The sequence below is a fragment of the Bactrocera dorsalis genome, chromosome 1 (assembly GCF_023373825.1).
Source record: "Bactrocera dorsalis isolate Fly_Bdor chromosome 1, ASM2337382v1, whole genome shotgun sequence".
Classification (NCBI taxonomy): domain Eukaryota; kingdom Metazoa; phylum Arthropoda; class Insecta; order Diptera; family Tephritidae; genus Bactrocera; species Bactrocera dorsalis.
This window is the reverse complement of record NC_064303.1, coordinates 102,140,864-102,160,715: the sequence shown is the minus strand read 5'-3', so window position 1 is coordinate 102,160,715 and position 19,852 is coordinate 102,140,864. Positions and strand designations below refer to the sequence as shown.

Genomic DNA, 19,852 nt, shown 5'->3' with positions numbered 1-19,852 from the left:
GCAATGCGCTGGGATAGATGCATACATACATACAGTGCCGGTCAATATAATAGCACCAGTTGCAATTATCTGATTCAAGTGATGTAAAAATTTCAGCTATTTGTTATGTTATTTTTTTGAGTGTAAAAAACCGTTACATTATTTATGCTCTCTCCGAGTGTGTGCATTTGTTGTCAAATTTCGTAACGGTTAATGAGTTATAACAGATCTTTTGTCAACCCTTCTCATTTCGTGCAGTCAATAAAATAGCACCAGTAGACTCTTTTTTGTTTGTTTTGCAAAAATTTGTGGAAAAAAGTGAAAACGGAAGGTAATAAACATCTTTTTATATATTTTCTATTAAATCGTGTAATAATTTACAAAAAATTGTATAGTTATGGGTCGCGGAAAGCATTGTTCGTCGGAAAAACGTGAACTAATAAAAAAATTTGTGTCCGAGGGTAAATCGTATTCCCAGATAAGGGATATGCTGGGCTGTTCCAATAAAATGATAATAAATGCTGTAAGATATGAACAAAAAGTTGAATCCCGTGGTAGAAAGCGAGTTTTGTCACCCTTAATGGTAAAACGTTTAGTAAGGACGACTAAAGCAAATCCTTTTATGACAGCTACGGAGCTCAAAAAAACATTGGATGTGCCGGCGAGCGTGGAAACTATTCGCCGCAGACTTCGAGACAACAGCCTGAATGCCTGTAGTCCTCGAAAAGTGCCACTGCTTTCCTCTAAGCATATTGCTAAACGAATATCTTTTGCTAAAGCACATCTAAATTGGCCAAAGGAAAAGTGGAGAAATGTGCTATGGACTGACGAATCCAAAATTGTTCTTTTTGGTGGAAAGGGTTCCAGATGTTTTGTCCGTAGGCCACCTAACAGCGAATACAAGCCACAATTCACATCAAAAACAATCAAACATGGAGGTCATAGTATTATGGTATGGGGTTGCTTCTCATATCAAGGTGTGGGTCCCATATATTGGATCAAAACCGTTATGGATTCATCGGTTTATGTAAAAATCCTTGATGAAATTATGCTGCCGTATGCTTCCTACGAAATGCCGCTGGTGTGGGTCTTCCAGCAAGACAATGACCCCAAACACACCAGCAAAATGGCAAAAAAATGGTTCAACGATAACTCCATCAATGTAATGGAGTGGCCTGCACAGTCCCCGGATTTGAACCCTATCGAAAATCTGTGGACCGACATAAAGAAGGGTGTATCTACAATAAAACCAACAACTGTTGAAGGGCTCTGGCAGGCTGTGCAGAAAATTTGGAGCTCCATAAAAGTTGAAAGATGCCAGCATTTAGTGGATTCCATGGGAAGGCGTTGTGCCGCTGTAATAGCAAACAAAGGGCACGCGACAAAGTACTGAAAATATTATTATTAATTTATCTAAAAGATATCTGACAAAAATTTTTGATTTATTTTAAGAAATACCATTAGTTTTGTTAAAAATGAATTGAAGTGCTATTATTTTGACTGTGTAGTTTTTAAGGTGTTTGTTTAAATTCATTAACATATTAAAAACTGTTAAAAAAAACCAAATAATTTTTTTATGATAATGAACTATTAGCATCAAAGAATTTATTATTTTGTTATGAGTTGAGTTGGCCCAAGAGTTAAAGAGATATAAACGGAGTTAGTATAAATTTATGCGTGGTGCTATTATATTGACCGCAGCTGTACATATAAGTAGATGAAATTAGCAAGCGCTTTGATTCACTTGCCATTTGTAATTGCGAGAGCTTCAAAAACCAAACAATGCCCAGATACGAGTACATACAGATGTACTAACGGCATTAAAGTGCGAGTATGTGGTTTCGTTGGTTGGCAGCAGCTTGTGTAGTGGCGGTTGTGAACCAGCTAGCCAAGTTGACAAGCTGACCGACCAGGCCAGGTCAGTTTAAGGCAGCGCATGTCATTACAACAACGTTACCGCCACAGCACTCATATAGCCATGTGACAAGCAGTGCTGAGAGTTGAGCTGTGCGCTTCGCATTTGTTTGCTTGCGAGTTACTGTTGGTTAGTGAGCTGCTCAAACGAACGCGCTGCCTCACCCTGCCCATCACACTGTTTAACGCAGGGGTTGTGGGTGCCGTTGCTGTTGGTATTATTGTTACATGGTTCTCTGCGTTTTACAAGCGCCTTGAGGTAGCTTGCTTCTTGTGTCAGAATGTATGAGTTTGCTGTGATACCATGTTTCTGTACATTCCGCTTTTGAATTGCAGACGCTCAGTTTATGTGGTGCTCTGCACAGCTTGTTTGCTGTGTGTAACCCAGCAATATCATAAGCAACTTTAGGTTGAGCTCCCCGGGCAATTTGTTGGCAGCACTGAAGTTGCTGCGATTGGAGTTTTTGAAAACAAGGTTTGATTTTTGGTGTATAAAATAAGATTTTAAATAATTTGAGGTTTTTAACGATTTTGAAAAAGCTTTGCAACTTTAAAAATAAATCTTCAATAAGCTATAGATACATACATATGTATGTAGTTGTAACATTTCTGATCTAAAAATCGTAAATTTCAGATGTTAAAGCGGTATCTAAAAATATCAAATGGAGATCTGTATGATAACAGAAAAAAATCAAAAATTATATGTGTATATTAGGGTGGGTAAAAAAAAATTACCAGTAACAGTTTTGATCCAAAAAGCCAAAATTAAAATCGGATGACAAAGAAATATTAGAAAATATCAAATGGACATCTATATTTGTATAACAGAAAAAATATAAAAATTATTAGGGTGGGTCAAAAAAATTTTTTTTGCTTGTTACTTTGAAAAATAAGTCGCTACACACCGCCGAGAAATACTCTCCAAGTATGAGCTCCTAATTATAACGGGAACGTCTTATAGTTTTTAAGTTTTTTTATTATTATCAGTTAGAAATGCTTGCTTCTAACTATTTAAAAAATATTTCGTTTAAGAGCTCAGAGGTGGAGAGACTTCCGCAGTGATATCTAAGCAGCTATTTTTCAGAGCTCCAAGGGGAAAAAATATAATTTGTTTATTACCCACCCTAATGTATATATTTTTTGAGACCCTATATTTCGACTAAATATATCAAATGGAGATCTATATTTGTATGCCAACAGCAAAAAATCAAAAATTATAAACGTACAGATGTATATTAGGGTGGGTAAAAACATATCGAAATTTTGTTTCACTCGGTACTTGGTAGAAAAACGCAAATCACACTTCGAACTACTTAAAAAATATTTCCTTTAAGAACTCACAGTTCGAGAAAAATATTCTGATATTTAGTACCCACCCTAATCTAGGCACTAAGCGGAATAAAAAATATAGTGAATATATTATATATAAATTATTTAATTCCGTAAATATTTGTAAAAAAAAACCACTATCATTCAGTGGAGACTGCTATTACAGATACACAAATTACAAAGTAGCAACGAAGAGTTGACACAACAGCATAGCGCCTGCGCATAAACAACGTTTAATAGAGAGCTAACTTTGTGCAGAACTGCTCAGCGAAGAGTAGCAAATACAAGTATACAAGAATTTTAACAGAAACCAAGGCGACTGCTCTGCCACAACGAGCACTGCAATGAGCTAATCATAATCAGCACATGTGTACACACCGTAATTTCTGCAAAGAGCATACAGCTACATACAAGTATATTAAATTGTTGTATGGAATATGACTTAAGAATTGATAACGCCTAAGCGTACAAATTTACACCTACACTCGGCGCAATATGAAATCGCGTAAATGTGCTGCTGATGTGTAAAACATACCGACGTTTCCTGAAAAAACGCTTGGAATTCGCACAACGCAGCAAAACCACCCTGTCATCAAAACAAGGCATCAAATGTGGGTTTTCATTTTTTGTTTTACTTATCAATGACAAGTGGTTAGGTATTTGAAAAATGCAGTTTTTTCTGAAAAAGTTTTAGAAAAGCTTCAGAAAAAGCTTTATGAAAGCTCGATTTTAAGGACTTAAAGAAGAAAATATTTTTTTGAAATACATTCGAGAAATATAAAGGACTTTCTGAAAGCCTTAGCCGAAACGAAGTTTGATCTAGTTATTTGTTGAAATTTTCTGAGTTTTCGTGCGGTCTTGAGGTATTCTGCTCCAGAAAAATCGATTTTTTATATTTTCAAAGACTAACTGTTCAAGAATATGTCTACAGAAGGATTTTTAAAATTCAAATTACTTATGGAGGTAGGTTCGACCAGGTCGCGAAACTGTAAACGCGTTTTTCAAAAAACTGTTGTTTTCAAAATCTTACCCACGACTTCTCAGGATCTACTGAAGTTTTTAGAGAAACTGCTTTATAGACTTCTCCATGTCTAGATTTATTCATATTCCCAAATATCAATGTTAAAATTCGAAACAGTCAAAAGAATATACAAAAATAATTTTTTTTTCAGACAGTCGTAATAATTATAAATTTTTTGTGGTTTCAGATTTCCAGAATGTTTGAAATGGTGGATATGGTCACATGCCAATTTTTTGAGACCTTACTCTAGTTGAGAACACCCCTTAAATAAAGAATTTTCTTCGCCTTTGCACAAGCTTTTATGCCATTTGCGTCGCGGAAGTACTTCAGCAACAGCTTAGAAGAAAAGTTCAAGGCTCAGGAAAATAGCATTGACTTGAAGTGTTCTAACCTTGGATACAATTGTATACAATCGTCAAACTTGTAGTTATAAACATGATGAGAAGTGTAGCACGTAATAGAAACATGTAAATGTAAGTACCTAGATGTTGTTTCATTCTGGTGATGATGTAAACAAAGCTTACTAGAATGATGGCGTAATATAGGGGTTAAATTAAATATGTGGGTAGATTAAAGCAAAACAGGTACAGCCTTTAATGGAGTAACCGCGGTGTAAATGTGACTGTCAAAAGCTTACCTTTGATTTTAATACAGAACTCTAATACTATATTTTAAATACTGAGTCTATACTATCGTTAGCGTCTTATTTGACTCCCACTTAAGCAATCAATCGAACCTTAGCGCCTCTTTCAGAGTTGACTTAATTGTCTCATTTGGATAAGTGTTACTATTGATTGTCGCTTTCACCAGTTGGAACGAACTCAGTAGTGAGCCAAACTATGTCTTTTGAAAAAGGGTGGTCTTTCACCTGATTAACCACTAACATTTCTTAACTTTTACTAGTTGATTATTCCATTTGCCATCCCACTTGGGGGCAGAGAACCTCATATAGACGATGAGATGTAAACAGGGAACTTTTAGTATGCTATCATGTATATTTAATTCCGACACGATCGCTCTGTAGGGAGCTAACTACTTTATTTCATGATATTGGCTCAAGCTCAATATTTTCTGTAGAAAATTATAGCGACAGCGCTTCATTCTAGTGGCCCTTAAAAAGTTCCAAGAAGATGCAAAGTTTTCGAGTCAAATTTGGTTCGGCGATGAGGCGCATTTCTGGCTCAATTGGTATGGTAAAACAAGCAAAATTGCCGCATTTAGAACGAAGAAGAACCTGAAGAGTTTCAAAAGCTGTCATTTTATCCAGAAAAAACAACATTTTGGTGTGGTTTATGGGCCGGTGGAATCATCAGTCTATATTTCTTCAAAAATGTTGCTGGTGAGAACGTAACGAAACCGTCAATGGCGACCCCTTTTGCGCCATGATAACCGACTATTTGATGCCGGAAATTGAAGCTTGTGATCTCCACGACATTTGGTTTCATCAAGAAGACGCCATTTCTCACATTTCCTTTCAATTAATGGATTTATTGAGCAATGAGTGAGCAGATAATTTCACGTTTTGGGCCGGTGGCCACCAAGGTTGTGTGATATCACACCGTTAGATTTTTTCCTGTGGGGATATGTAAAGTCTAAAGTCTATGCGGTCACCCCCGCTTCGATTTAGGCATTGTAGCAAAACATCACGTATGTTATTCGCAAGTTACCTGTCGAAATGCTCGAACGAGTCATCGAAAATTGGACTCAACGGATGGCGATCTGAGACGTTGAATGTTCTTTCGAATGTGAATAAACATTTCGTCTTATATTTGAAGTTTCTATGTTTTTTCTTCTAAATAGGAGGGAACCTCAAAATGGAACACCTTTTAGTATTAGTATAGACAACTATACTGAAGTCTCGTCCCGGCAAGAGTAATGTTGTATGCCGTTTTTTTCTATGACCTCTTTGAAGTATTTCCATTGCAAATATAATCGCTGTAACGATTCCAAGGATTCAAACAAGTGAATGTACAACTCGGATCCCCTGCTTTCTATTAGTTGTTCTATATATGTATGTATATTACTCTAAATTAACCTTTCAAGGCACTTGAAATAATTGCTTATGATTACATACATATTGTACTTGCGATGACCTTTCGTTCTAAGCACCCGGCGACAGAGCAATATGGTCATTTCTAATGTCATAGAGCGAGCAGTAGAAATTTTCCGCGGAAATTGCAATGAAAATTGCTTGCTGAACAGATGTTTATGAATCATGGAGGGATGTAAAAAAAAATATTGTGCCATAAAGAGAATAACAAAAACAATATATACATTTTGAAATTGCTCACTCTTCTGCGGTGTAAAAAGCGAAGAAATATTAAAATTAATTTGTTATCTGAATCACTTAACACCCCCACGACTTGCTATTTCTTCAATGCACATTTAATGTGCTCAGTTAAATTTATAAAATTGTAATTACTGCAATTGGAAGCAAATATTTTCTAAATGCGCAATTTTCACTCTTATTTGTGGTGGAAATTAATATAATTGATGGCTGTCAGGGTCAAAGTGCTGATCTTAGAAACTCAATTGTATGATGTGCACATGAGATCAGCAATTTTTTACAGCAAACTTAAGGAAAATTCTTCAGAGGAGCGTGCACAAATACTGATATTACATATAAATATATGTATGCTTGAGTATCTAAGTATGTGACTTAGGTGTTTTTCTGAGTCTCATAATGCGAAAACTGGGTTACTCAAACAATAACACTGCTCACGAAATCACTTTATTTCAGAGATTATTAGCCATTGTAGACTAGAAGTGTATGTAAGTGCATTGTTTATTTGCTGCCACCTACTAAATGGTGTCGAAATTTCAAAAATTTATATTCACACGCAAAGCGATTAGATTAAAATGCAGAATTGGGGTCAAGTTATTTATATTGATAGGCGGGAAAATGCAGACTTTAGTAAAAATAAAATACATAATATCTGAATATTTTTGGAAATTTGATTTTTTTTTTAAATTGAAAAAAGAGAACAGAGTATCGAAGAAAATAAGTGATCAGGCAGTTGACAGAACAGAAAAATGGTTATCAAGTTGCCGTCAACAATTTAAAATATTACTTACTTTTATTCTTAACATTTTCATGTAATATAACTCAATTATACATACACTGCTATATATATTTCTAACACTTTTAGCATAACATCACTCAGAACGTGTCATTTAATCGTGAATTGTTTCATTTACAGGGAATTAAAAAATTCATCTCGGCCAAAAAATGGAATTAACTCGTGAACATTTTCTCATTTTTCACAACTTTCGACGTGAATTATCACGACAAGAGTGAATCGATGAACTAAAGTCTTTGTATGGCTATGAAGCACCATCCTATAGCACTGTGAAAAACTGGTACAACGAATTCAATCGTATCATGTAACATACCTTCAGATAGAGGCATGCCTATGCGTTTCTCCCACCAGCATACATCCGATATTGCATGAACACCTGGCCGTAAAAAAGGTTTGTTTTCGTTGGGGCCCGTTTGACGATCGTCAAAAAAAGGCTCGTGTGGATTGGTGTAAAGATAAATATGCCTTCGTATTTGGTGGGATTTTGGATACACTGGTGATGTAAACTGACAACTCAGAACTTTTTCGTAAATTTTTGATGGTTACATACTCAGAACATTTTGATAAACGAGCGCTATTTGTGTTGTATATAGTTACTTAAAATATTCAACTCGCGAAAAATGGTATTTAATTCGCGAGATAATTTGTTCCAACTTTCGACGTGTGTATCGATGAATCAGATCATGCATCAATCAGGGACCAGTGTTTATCGAAGGAGAATTCAATCTCTAAAAATAGTCTCGTGAAGGTCGTAAAAATCAGTTGCTGTTCCGGAAATAAACTAAAAACAAGGGTTTTCGACATCTAAAAGACGGTTGATGGGTTCGAAAGGAATGTTTTGGAGATACCTCAGTTCGAGTGACAAAAATAGTTCCGAAATTTGGTTCAAAGGCAAGCAAAGAGAATACATATTTTCAAAAGCAATAAAGCGATTTCGATAGCAATAATTTTTATTGCAGTTTTCTCATCCCGAAATATAAAAGGCAACCTTAGCGACCTAATACCTAAGCTTCATTAGCTCTGTTCGATTCGCCATTGCTCTGCTCGCCATCTTAGCTCGCTGCTCTGTTGCTTAAAAATTTATGTACATGTGAGAACAACAACAATTTGAACTGGTTGAAATCATAAGAGACAGTATGCGGATATCTCACTCACTCTAGCTAAACTGTACTAAAGAACCAGATTTTAGATATGCTAGAATCCTGCGTGAATATTTTTGTATTAATTTGTTATTGATTTAACTACTTGAACTTTGGATTGGTGACACATTTTACTTCGAAAAATTAAAAACAAACAAGAAAGATAAGAAATTAAATTTAAACCATGAAGATAAAATTTAGAGCACTGATTGAGGAAAATATAGTAAATTAAACACTTAGTCAAACTTTGACAGCTTCAGATACATATGCATGTATATACAAGTATATAGTATATGTGACAGATAAGTTAAGTACCTGAAGTGGTAAAAACAAAAAAACACTAAATCAAGGATTTTACCTAGTACTTTTGCGTGCCTTGAACTATGGAACTCAGACAAAACTTATTTATTACCAGTAGATAAAAATTGAAAAATATATGGCGCAGATCATGCTCTCAATAGATGACGAATAAATAAGTTAAAACGAGAGAGCTACTACCCTCTATACATATATCTATATCTCTCTTGCGGTGCACCGCTCTGCGCTTAAGCAACGGCTCTCCTACATCACAGGTGAGTAGCCAAACAATGACAACAGAGAGCAAGAGCGTGACAGCAGTATATAGATGTGTGCAAGATCTTCAGTGAGCGAAAATCAGCTGCAATCGAACAAGGGAAAACTTGAATACTACTTATATACTCAAACGCAACAGCTGTTCGCAGGCAAACGGCTACCGAGTGGCAAGTGAGAGAGTGCGCTCGCTGCGCTACGTTGTGTGATTGGTTGTGCGGTGAGGGCAAAAATAGACATAGCCACACGAAAGTACATAACCCAAACAGGTAGTTGAAGTGGTTGTGTATCGTCAGTTTGACAGCGAATGCGGTTATGTCAAAACACTTAATAACGCCGTGTCGGATGGCAAATCATTCAAAATAAATTGAGACAGCAACGAAGTTAGACGCAAAGTTTGAAGCACGTGCAGAGCTAGTGTAAAATGAACATAGACAAGACTACTGGTTTTGTAAGTGAAAATTGTTAAAGTTTAAGAACTGAGAAACACGTGGCGTTTGACAAGCGGATGGTTGCTAAAGCTTTCCATGTGTTGTCAGTGATTTAGTGACGGAAAAAATAGTATAGATAAACAGAAAACGGCAACAGGTGTGTGCTGGAAGTAAGGCGAAAAGTGACAAAAACCAGAAAAGCAGTGAATAAAGACGCAAAGTTCCATAATAAAAAATAATTAAGTGTTAACCAAAAAGGGTTGTTGGCAATCAACGAAAAAGTACAGTTACAACTTCGCTTAATTGTATCGCCGCGCCGACAGTGAAGAAAAACACGCAAAAAAAAATGTCCGAAGTCGTCTGCATAATGTTCATCGGCCCCTGGGTCATTTTGGTGCTGTTGATGCTATTTGCCATGTCGATAATTTAGGTGAGATGACGGCCATGGCATGCGCGGCGCGTTGCTATTTTTGCGCGCAAATTTTTTGGTCTTAGAGAAAGATGTGAGCAAAGTGGAGCGCTCGTGCCTGTAAAAAGCGCAAAGAGGCGGCGCATTTATTAATTTTGAAGCAAAAATTAGCTGGATCTCAACCTTTCCAAAACAATTGTGTCAATATTATTCAGTACTTTTAACAAGCATGCGTTGAAAACCAAAATAAATGAAGTACACAAATATACTTAATATTTACTATGTAAACACACTTGTACCAGACATGATACAGACATATATATTATATACGTATTACTTGCTTGTATGTATAGTAAGTCATGGCTAACTATAGAATATTGACGCAAAATGGTGTTTTGCACAAAACTTGTGATTTATTGTATGAGCTTAATAGCCATAAGTTATTTTATATTGTATTAGCTACTTTATTATTAAGACATACAAAATGTTTGTGTAGGTAATAAGATTATTTTTTATAAATGAAAGACTTCCGCTTTGGATAATGTATGTTAAAAAAAAAATAAAAGATGGATTGCTAAGTTTTTAAGATAATAAAATAACATAAAAAGAAGAGTTTTTATGCTGACTATATCATAAATCGTTGCGTGTTTTCACTTTATAATATAATACAATATTATGTTGGTAGATTCTACCGAGCAGTTTTGATACCGGAAATATCGTATACATCGCTGACATGTGCATGTCAAAAGGTAACGAAAATTAAAAAAAAAAAAGAAAAAACCTTAGCTTAGATATCACTGAAGCTATAATAACATAATACAAATACAAAAATCTTGGAGAAATAAGCACGTGTGCAAAATTTGAGATGGATATCTCCAAAGCTGAGAGATATGGAAAGAAAAACTGAGAGATATGACAGTAAAATGTCAAAATCAACTTAGCATGTCTAAATGTTCGTTCTATGATACGAGTACACATCTAGACTACCATCCTTTTTGAGCTTTAAGTATTGTATAATCTGCCAAAGATCGATAAAAGCCCATCAAAATAATACAACTTAGTAGATTTGGTAAAAATATCTGATTTTTTCCACCCCAGCAGGTCAATGTATCTTAAGATGGAGCCTTGGTAGCTATGGAATGCATCCCGGCCGAAGGCTGCGCATTCGCAGAGATGATGTTCCAGCGTATCATTATTCCTCGGACATGCCCTCATTCCGCTAATCAGCTTCTACAATTTTTTTAAGGTTGGATCTTTACGGTAGGTGCCCTGTGATGATCCCTAACAATAGTACTAAGTTCCTTTTTCCCTAGAAGTAGAAGATGTTTGGTCAGTTCACCATCAACACTACCCTAAAGTCAATTGTGGGAAGCTCGGTGTTCCAAGATCTGATGGGTTCCTTTACCGTCCATCGCTTCAAACAACCTTTAAACGAACTGAATCCTCAGGGACAGCATAGGCGAATTGTGTTTCCAGAACTATCAACACTACCATAAAGTCAATTTGTGGTATGCCTAGTATTCCAAGATCTGAAGTGTTCCTTACGGGTCCATTGCTTTAAACACCTTGAAAGAACTGAATGGTCTGGGACAGCTTAGGTGAATTATGTTTTCAGCTGGCCCCGAGCAAGCCTTTTAATTTCTTTCTATTCCTATATGCCTGATTACTCAGATGATATTAACTAAGTTATTGACCAGTTATTGCTTGTTTGCATAACCTAAAAACCTAACGATGTGAGATATAGTATGGCGCCACGTATAGCCTTTAATGCCGCCTGGTTGTCTACTAGAAGGTTTATGGGCTTGCCTGTTAGAGCAGAAGCGCACTTGGCACTTTCTGCTATGCCCTTAATTTCGACTTAAAAGGCTGAATTGTAGTTATTTAGTTCGAAGCCACCTTCTGTGTATGAATTACTACAAAAGAAACGAGCTCGTGCTTCTTTTCACCCTTTAATCCGTCGCTGTATACGCAGATTTCGCCACTGGAGCTGTCGATTACAGAAACATTGGTTCATTCCTTCCTCCTAAGGAGTGAAAACGTTGTGTTTAATTCCTCATAGATCTCTTTTGCTCGGTCGCAATGCCAATTTAGCTCGAGCTTATTTAAGAAGGACGAGTGTGATATCATGTCCCTAGTCTGGCTCCAAAGTTCTAAAATCATGAGCCGGGTCGCCATAAGTATTGCTTGAATATGTATTGGTGGGATATCGAGTATAAGTATTCCTTCGTGTACTTTCGAGATTTAAGTTTTTAACCCTGTGCATTACTGACAATCACTAACTCCATGCAAATATGTTTTCCATATACATTAGCTGTTATATTTCCTTTACAGAAGCCAGTAGTTAGCTTAAAGAACGCTTCCCTTCTCCTTTCAAGTAGAAATAATCCACAATGTGTTGACATCCATTTATGAAAACTCGGCCATTTTCAATACAAATATGAAAAACATAATAATATGAAACGAATTCATAGCAAAAAGTGCAATGTATTCTTCAATGGCCGCCTTATGCCGCCTAAGCGCTACACATTTAGTAGTGACATTACAAAAACAACAATCAGTTTTTTGTAAATTTAGCAGTATACAGTGTTGTTATAGTTGGAGTTCATAGACCCGAATAAATGGAGTAAAAACGATAAACAACAAGAACAACGGTAACGTTGGTTACATAACTGAAAAATGGCGCTGACAGCAGTATAAATAAACCGTTGCATACACACATAGTTGCTAATACCTGTGGCTGAGCACGGAGACAACACCGTAATGGGAGTTGAAAAATGCTAGTTTGTATAATGAAAACATTGGACGCGGACGACCTAGTGACCTATATGAACAAAGCCAAGTTGTTACTGCGTTTATGAGCTGCAAGGGGTTAATGCACCATTTTTTGCAACGTGCAACATTTTCTACTTCCGCATTCTATATTTAGCTAGTCTGTAGGTTGTAGTTTAAATGCGCTGTCAAATGTGAACCGCACAGCGGCCGCGGTGGCATGCGGAAGTCAGGTCAAAGCATGCAATTATTAAGGTATTTTCTGGCTGTGATTAACGATAACGTTGGCAAAGTAGTGGATATTTGCATGAGCACGAGCTTTTATTGCTACAATAGTAATTTGGTTAGTTATGATGAAGGTGGGTTGGTTGGTTTGTTCTAAGGGTGGTTTTGAATGTAGGAAATATAGTTTCACATCAAATATGAACACATACATACATATATTGAATTATACTGTGTAAAAGTCGCAAAACAAACCGGGTTTAACTCCAAAGATATTTTTTATAATGATTAGTAACTGGTAATATACCCGTTAGTTTTGCGAAAAAACGGTTTAGAGATAAACTGATTGAACTGAGCAGCCACATTTTAGAAAGCAATAACTTAAAAACTATTTGAGATATTGATTTCAAATTTTAGCATGCTATTTTCAAAGCTATATGCTATCGAAATAAGCGAAAATCAGAAAAAAACATTTTTTTTCGGAATTTCACACTTGATAATAAAGGGTGATTTTTAAGAGCTTGATAACTTTTTTAAAAAAAAAAACGCCTAAAAATTGCAAAAACACATCGGTTCGTTATTTGAAACGTTAGATTGGTTCATGACCTTTACTTTTTGTAGATAATTTCATTTAAAATTTGACCGCGGCTGCGTCTTAGGTGGTCCATTCGGAAAGTCCAATTTTGGGCAACTTTTTCGAGCATTTCGGCCGGAATAGCCCGAATTCTTCGGAAATGTTGTCTTCCAAAGCTGGAAATAGTTGCTGGCTTATTTCTGTAGACTTTAGACTTGACGTAGCCCCACAAAAAATAGTCTAAAGGCGTTAAATCGCATGATCTTGGTGGCCAACTTACGGGTCCATTTCTTGAGATGAATTGTTGTCCGAAGTTTTCCCTCAAAATGGCCATAGAATCGCGAGCTGTGTGGCATGTAGCGCCATCTTGTTGAAACCACATGTCAACCAAGTTCAGTTCTTCCATTTTTGGCAACAAAAAGTTTGTTAGCATCGAACGATAGCGATCGCCATTCACCGTAACGTTGCGTCCAACAGCATCTTTGAAAAAATACGGTCCAATGATTCCACCAGCGTACAAACCACACCAAACAGTGCATTTTTCGGGATGCATGGGCAGTTCTTGAACGGCTTCTGGTTGCTCTTCACCCCAAATGCGGCAATTTTGCTTATTTACGTAGCCATTCAACCAGAAATGAGCCTCATCGCTGAACAAAATTTGTCGATAAAAAAGCGGATTTTCACATTTCGAACCGAACACTGATTTTGGTAATAAAATTCAATGATTTGCAAGCGTTGCTCGTTAGTAAGTCTATTCATGATGAAATGTCAAAGCATACTGAGCATCTTTCTCTTTGACACCATGTCTGAAATCCCACGTGATCTGTCAAATACTAATGCATGAAAATCCTAACCTCAAAAAAATCACCCGTTATTTGCGTAAAATCTGTGAACTCAAATACATGCTTTTTGTTGGCGTAAATATTGCCAAACCATAGAAATAATCCATAAAATTTTTCCGCTAACAAATTTTTGCTCATTTTCCACAACTAAACACGCGTTTAAATATACATCCATACAGACATATACTTTATACTAGAGGACCTGCCCATGTTTTACTGTGGCTGTTACATAGGTAGTACTACTAATACCATCTATATGATTTCTATTAGTTAGATTATAAATATTATTTAAGGAATAATCGCATTTTTGGTGAAGCAAACTTGTGTTAGTTTACAAAAAATGAATCATAAAGAATTTTTGGGCTGTGCATCAGTGAAATCAATCGAGTCCAATCGACTGTCAGCCTGGTGGACTGCATATTAAGAAACGGTTCTCAAGCGTGGAAAGACAAAAAATCGGCTGGCAAGGTTATGGCAACAGTCTTTTGGGATGCCCGTGGTATATTATTCATCGAGTGATAAATGAGCCAGTTTTAATTCATTGCATTGTGTATTTAATTGCAGTTCTATTCTACCATTCCGTTTGAAATTGTACGCATATATGTATTCATCGTTCCCGTTTAAATATTGCATTGCTCTGTGCAATGCTTCGAAAAGATTTCTGTATATCTCAAATTTTAATAGACCTTTTTATCAACACTTCAGTTATGGCATTATTTTTTTATGCCAGACCTTTTGCAATTGTAAATTGCCTGTCAAGATACCCCCTCCAATAGTTAGCAGGTATGAAAAAAATGTTATAGCTACCCATAGATGTATTGAATGACCCAATTGATTACTTAAGAACGAACAACTCTGTCCACAATATGAAAACTTGATCTACAGATGTCGCCGTTTACTTTGGCATCGTTTTGTTTAATGCACGTTTACGCCAATTTAAGGTTTAAGTATTGGATACTGCGATGGTAGCGCCATCCATTGGTCAAACATTTAAAATTAGCAATTAATTACAAATGAAAAATTAATTTAAAAAACATTTTCCAGTGGACCAAATTGTAAATCTAAACCATTCTCGACTCTCCTTGAATATACATACAAAATTTCATCAAAATCGGTCCATCCGTTTAGGAGCAGTTCAAATACAAAACACACGGTCAGAAGATTTATATATATAAAGATTACGCACAATGGATTCGTCATTCAAATAAAGTGATTTCTCATGTTTATGCGCTTTTGTTTCAAATATGTTAAATACTATGTGTTGACCTAGCCCACTTTGTCCTACTCAGCCATAAATATATACATACACACATACATGCATACATATTTGCGCACATTTGTCTTTGTCTCTTTAGCAGCCACTTGCAAACCGCGAATTGTCGCGCAAAAGTAAATATTAGCTGACGACAAAAAGCAAATTGGCTATTGTTTGACTACTCGTCGGATTTTGACCGATATTTGGAAATATTACACGACAAAAATATTATTGCTGTCAATGACACTTGGGGTGTTGGGGAAAACCAATTCGTGGTTACTAACTCAAAAGTTTAGCAAACAAAAACAGACAAACTTAAAAAGTGTGTCAATATTGGTAGTTTTACTTTCGGTGGAGCAAATAGCAAATAGAAATAACTTTAAGTGATGTGTGGTAGAAATGTCGATAAAATATGTGTAAAATATTTCAGTACAAAAACTTTCAGTAGATTTTTAGATAGTCACATATTATTACTAAAATAAAATATGTAACATTTTTCGATTTTTTTTTTAATTTTTAATATAAAGCAAGAAAAAATCTTAACTTCAGCTGCCCCAAAGCTGTAATACTTTTCATAGCAGCATAAGGGATACATAGATCAGTATCTTGATTTTGATCCGTCAGTTTGTATGCCATATATGTATATGCTATAGTGGTCCGATCTGAACAAATTTTAAAGATGACTTGGATATTAACCCATGCCATGTTCCGTGAAGATATCTGTCCAAAAGAAGAAGTTTTCTACACAAGGACTTGATTTTGATCGCTGAGTTTGTATGGTATCTATATGCTATACATAATCGATCTAAATAAATAAGTTCGGAGATTATAGCACTGCCATAAAAAAAATCTTTGCCGAATTTCGTGAAGATATCTTGTGAAATAAAGAAGTTTTCCATACAAGGGCCTGAGTTTGAAGGTCAGTTTGTATGACAGCTATATGCTACAGTGGTTCGATTTAGTTGCTTCTGACAAATGAGCAACTTCTTGGGGCGAAAAGAACGTGTGATAAATTTTAGGTCGATATCTCAGAAACAGAGGGATTAAATCGATTCAGTTCAATACGCTGCTCATTCATAAGAGGCCTGCTTTTTATTTGGCGGAATTCAGCAAAACTGGTTTTGCAATCTGGCAACTCACAACTTTATCTTAAAGTTTGACAATTTTTATGTCGTACATACTCAAAGCATTTTTACATACAAGCGCTCTTTGTGTTGTTTACAGTAACTTAAAATATTCATCTCGGCCAAAAAGTGGAATTAAATTCGCGAGATTATTTTTTGTAAACTTTCTATATGGATTCAGCAACAATACATCGATGAACTAAATTCAATTTTTGGCAATCAAACTCTATTAAGGACCAGTGGTATGGTGAATTCAATCGAGGTCGTAGATCTCTCCAATACGAATTTCGTGAAGGTCGAAGGTTCAGAAGAACAAATCTTCACGTTACCTATTGTGAAATTCATACAAATATTGGAAGTCCGACCGTTATCTAAATAATGTTTCGATTACTTGGTAGTTAAAGTTAAAACAAAAACCGTTAGGCAATTTTTAATAGGATGGATACAGAAGAGCTCGATGTTTGGGAGCCACATGAGTTATCATAAAAACAATCTCAGGACTGAAATCGGTATATTTCTGATATTGATGACGTTCCCTTTTGGCTGTTACAAACAACATTGCCAATTTAATATACTCTCTTCAGAGTACGTAGGCTGCTATATATATCTCTGTCGTAGGCAACACTAAGTGTTGCCGGGAGCAATCTGACATTTCCATTGGAAAGTTTGACATTTGACAAAAAATTCATCTCGGCCAAAGAATGGAATTAACTCGTGAACATTTTCGTGCGATCATTTTTCACAACTTTCGATGTGGATTATCACGACAAGAGTGCATCGATGAACTAAAATCTTTGTATGGCTATGAAGCACCATCCTATAGCACTGTGAAAAACTGGTGCAACGGATTCAATCGTGGCCGACGCTCGCTCAAAGACGAATTCCGTGAAGGTCGTCCAAAAACAGCCGTTGTGCCAGAAAACATCGATGCCATACATATGCATTTCTCCCACCAGCATACATTCGATATTGCATGAACACCTGGCCGTAAAAAAGGTTTGTTCTCGTTGGATCCCGCACAATTTGACAATCGCTCAAAAAAAGGCTCGCGTGGATTGGTGTAAAAAAATGCTGAAAAATACGATCGTGGTGCTTCAAAAGACGTTTATAAGATCGCCACAGGTGACGAATCACAGATCTATGTGTATGAGCCCGAAACAAAGCAGCAATCGACGGTGTAGGTCTTCCGAGACGAGCCAAATCCAACAAAAAAAAAAAAAAACCATTTTCGTTGATAAATATTCCTATTTTCATAATTAGGCCAGAAATATATAGCCCTCGTACACAAACTTCCGCATTAAAAAAATATAACCTTCATGTGGTTTGAAATGTGTTTTCTTCGAGCAAAATATGCATTTAATTTATTCATTCTCGCAAGATTTATGAGGCATATATACTAAAGAGACAACACTCTGCATTTTAATAACGGAAATATTTCGTTACACAGCGTTAATTTACATAACAGAGCAAAGTTAAAAATTATAAAAAAAACTGAAATGAGCATTATATAAAATGAGCAAACTAGTAAACAAAATATTATGTTATATAAGTAAACATTTAGTGGTAAATACTGGTGTTGTTTCCACTACATTTTGCTTAGGTTTCCCACTGTTTTATATTATATATGGTATTTACGACTCGTAAACTGTTGTATTTAAAAAGTAATACAAATAATGTAGAAACAATAGCTGTAAAATCGCCATAACCAAAAACTAATCACTGTCTAACAAAACCGTTAAAAGCCAATACGAACCGGCAATAACAAAGTTAATAACAGCATACCAACAATTAAATACGCAACGACGAAAGAGGCAAATTAAAAAATAATTTTAAATGGTTTTTTGCAGCACTGAAAAGGCATGCCTAATTAGTACTGCGCACGTGCGTACGACCCTAAGTGCAGCTCCAACTTTCACTACTCGAGTAAAGGTATTTTTTGATTTTCAAAGTGGCCACAAATAAACCTTAAAAACGGCGTAAACAAAAGTAAATGCATTCCATTAGTTTGTGGCTTACTTTAAATAACACTTAAATATGCTGAGTGGCTAATATGTAGCTATAAATATGAGACTGTGGGCAGTGCTGCATTTTATTAAGCCACTCAGCGTGCAGTGCGTAAAGTGCGTTGGAGAAGCTGAAGTGGTATCGATGATCACTTCTAGTTTTTGTAGCTTGTTGTAAGTGTTGTTTTTTGTTGTTTATCTATTGGTTATTTACAAAAAAAAAGCATTGAATGCCACTTCAAACAAGATAATAAATCAAAATGCTAATCAACTTATTTAAATTTTGTATTAACAACCTTCAATGACAAGGTGTTAGTGACAAATTAAATGTTGTTATTTTAATCGTTGCATAATAATTTAATTATATAATTTTTTTTGTGGAAAGATTTATGAATGTCTAATAATATTATATTTTTGAGCAAAGATTTTATTGTCGAACATTTATCTGTATGGCTCGAAAATGGAGGATGGAGCTGGAGCCAGATATACTGTGCAGAGTTGGGCTAAGCTGTTGGAACATTACAGTATGTTCAAGCAAAGGTCTTTGCTTTTGGGAGCCTATAATCCATCAGCGAACAACTCCACAGTTAATATCTACGTAGAAAGCCAAGAAGCAATCATGCATATCGGTCAGTAGTGTCTTCGAAAACAGGGCAGCAGAGGAGTGTCGCTAGGGAGAAGCGACTTCTCTTTTAGTGGATGCCAAGTTACAAAGGCATCGATGACAATGAGATAGTGAACGGATCGCCAAGAGTGGTGTATGACTGTCATCCGACAACATGGTAAGCATTATTTTCATGATGATCGAGATGATCTGAACAAGAACATGGTAAGGAAGTTTAAAATCCGATGGAATATAGGCATTCAAAACTGCAAAGGTCATGTGTGCGAGAACCCTGAAGGAATAGTCATCCTTCAGGAACTACGTAATGACAGCCCATCTGACATCGCTAAGGACAAAAATTGGTATATGCGTGGCTCAAGAGCCTACCAGAGTAATCTAACTTATAATTTTACGGTTGGTTTCGTTATATGGCATTAGAAAGAATAGTTTTTAGACAGCTGAAAATGTGAAAGGGTTCATGGTTCTGATACCGTAACAATAAAATAAGTGCAATTTGGGAAACGATTCCGTTCCCCTAATTTTTTTGACAAACACGCGCTGCGCTCCTCTGGAAGGCCTTTTGTCGA

The 19,852-nt window shown here is 36.0% G+C and overlaps 1 protein-coding gene across 9 annotated transcripts in view; it reads right to left on the bottom strand.

Moving 5' to 3' along the window:
• Positions 1–19,852, bottom strand: part of LOC105231143 (protein bunched, class 2/F/G isoform) — a 255,003-nt gene that overhangs the window by 146,693 nt on the left and 88,458 nt on the right. The window lies entirely within an intron of this gene.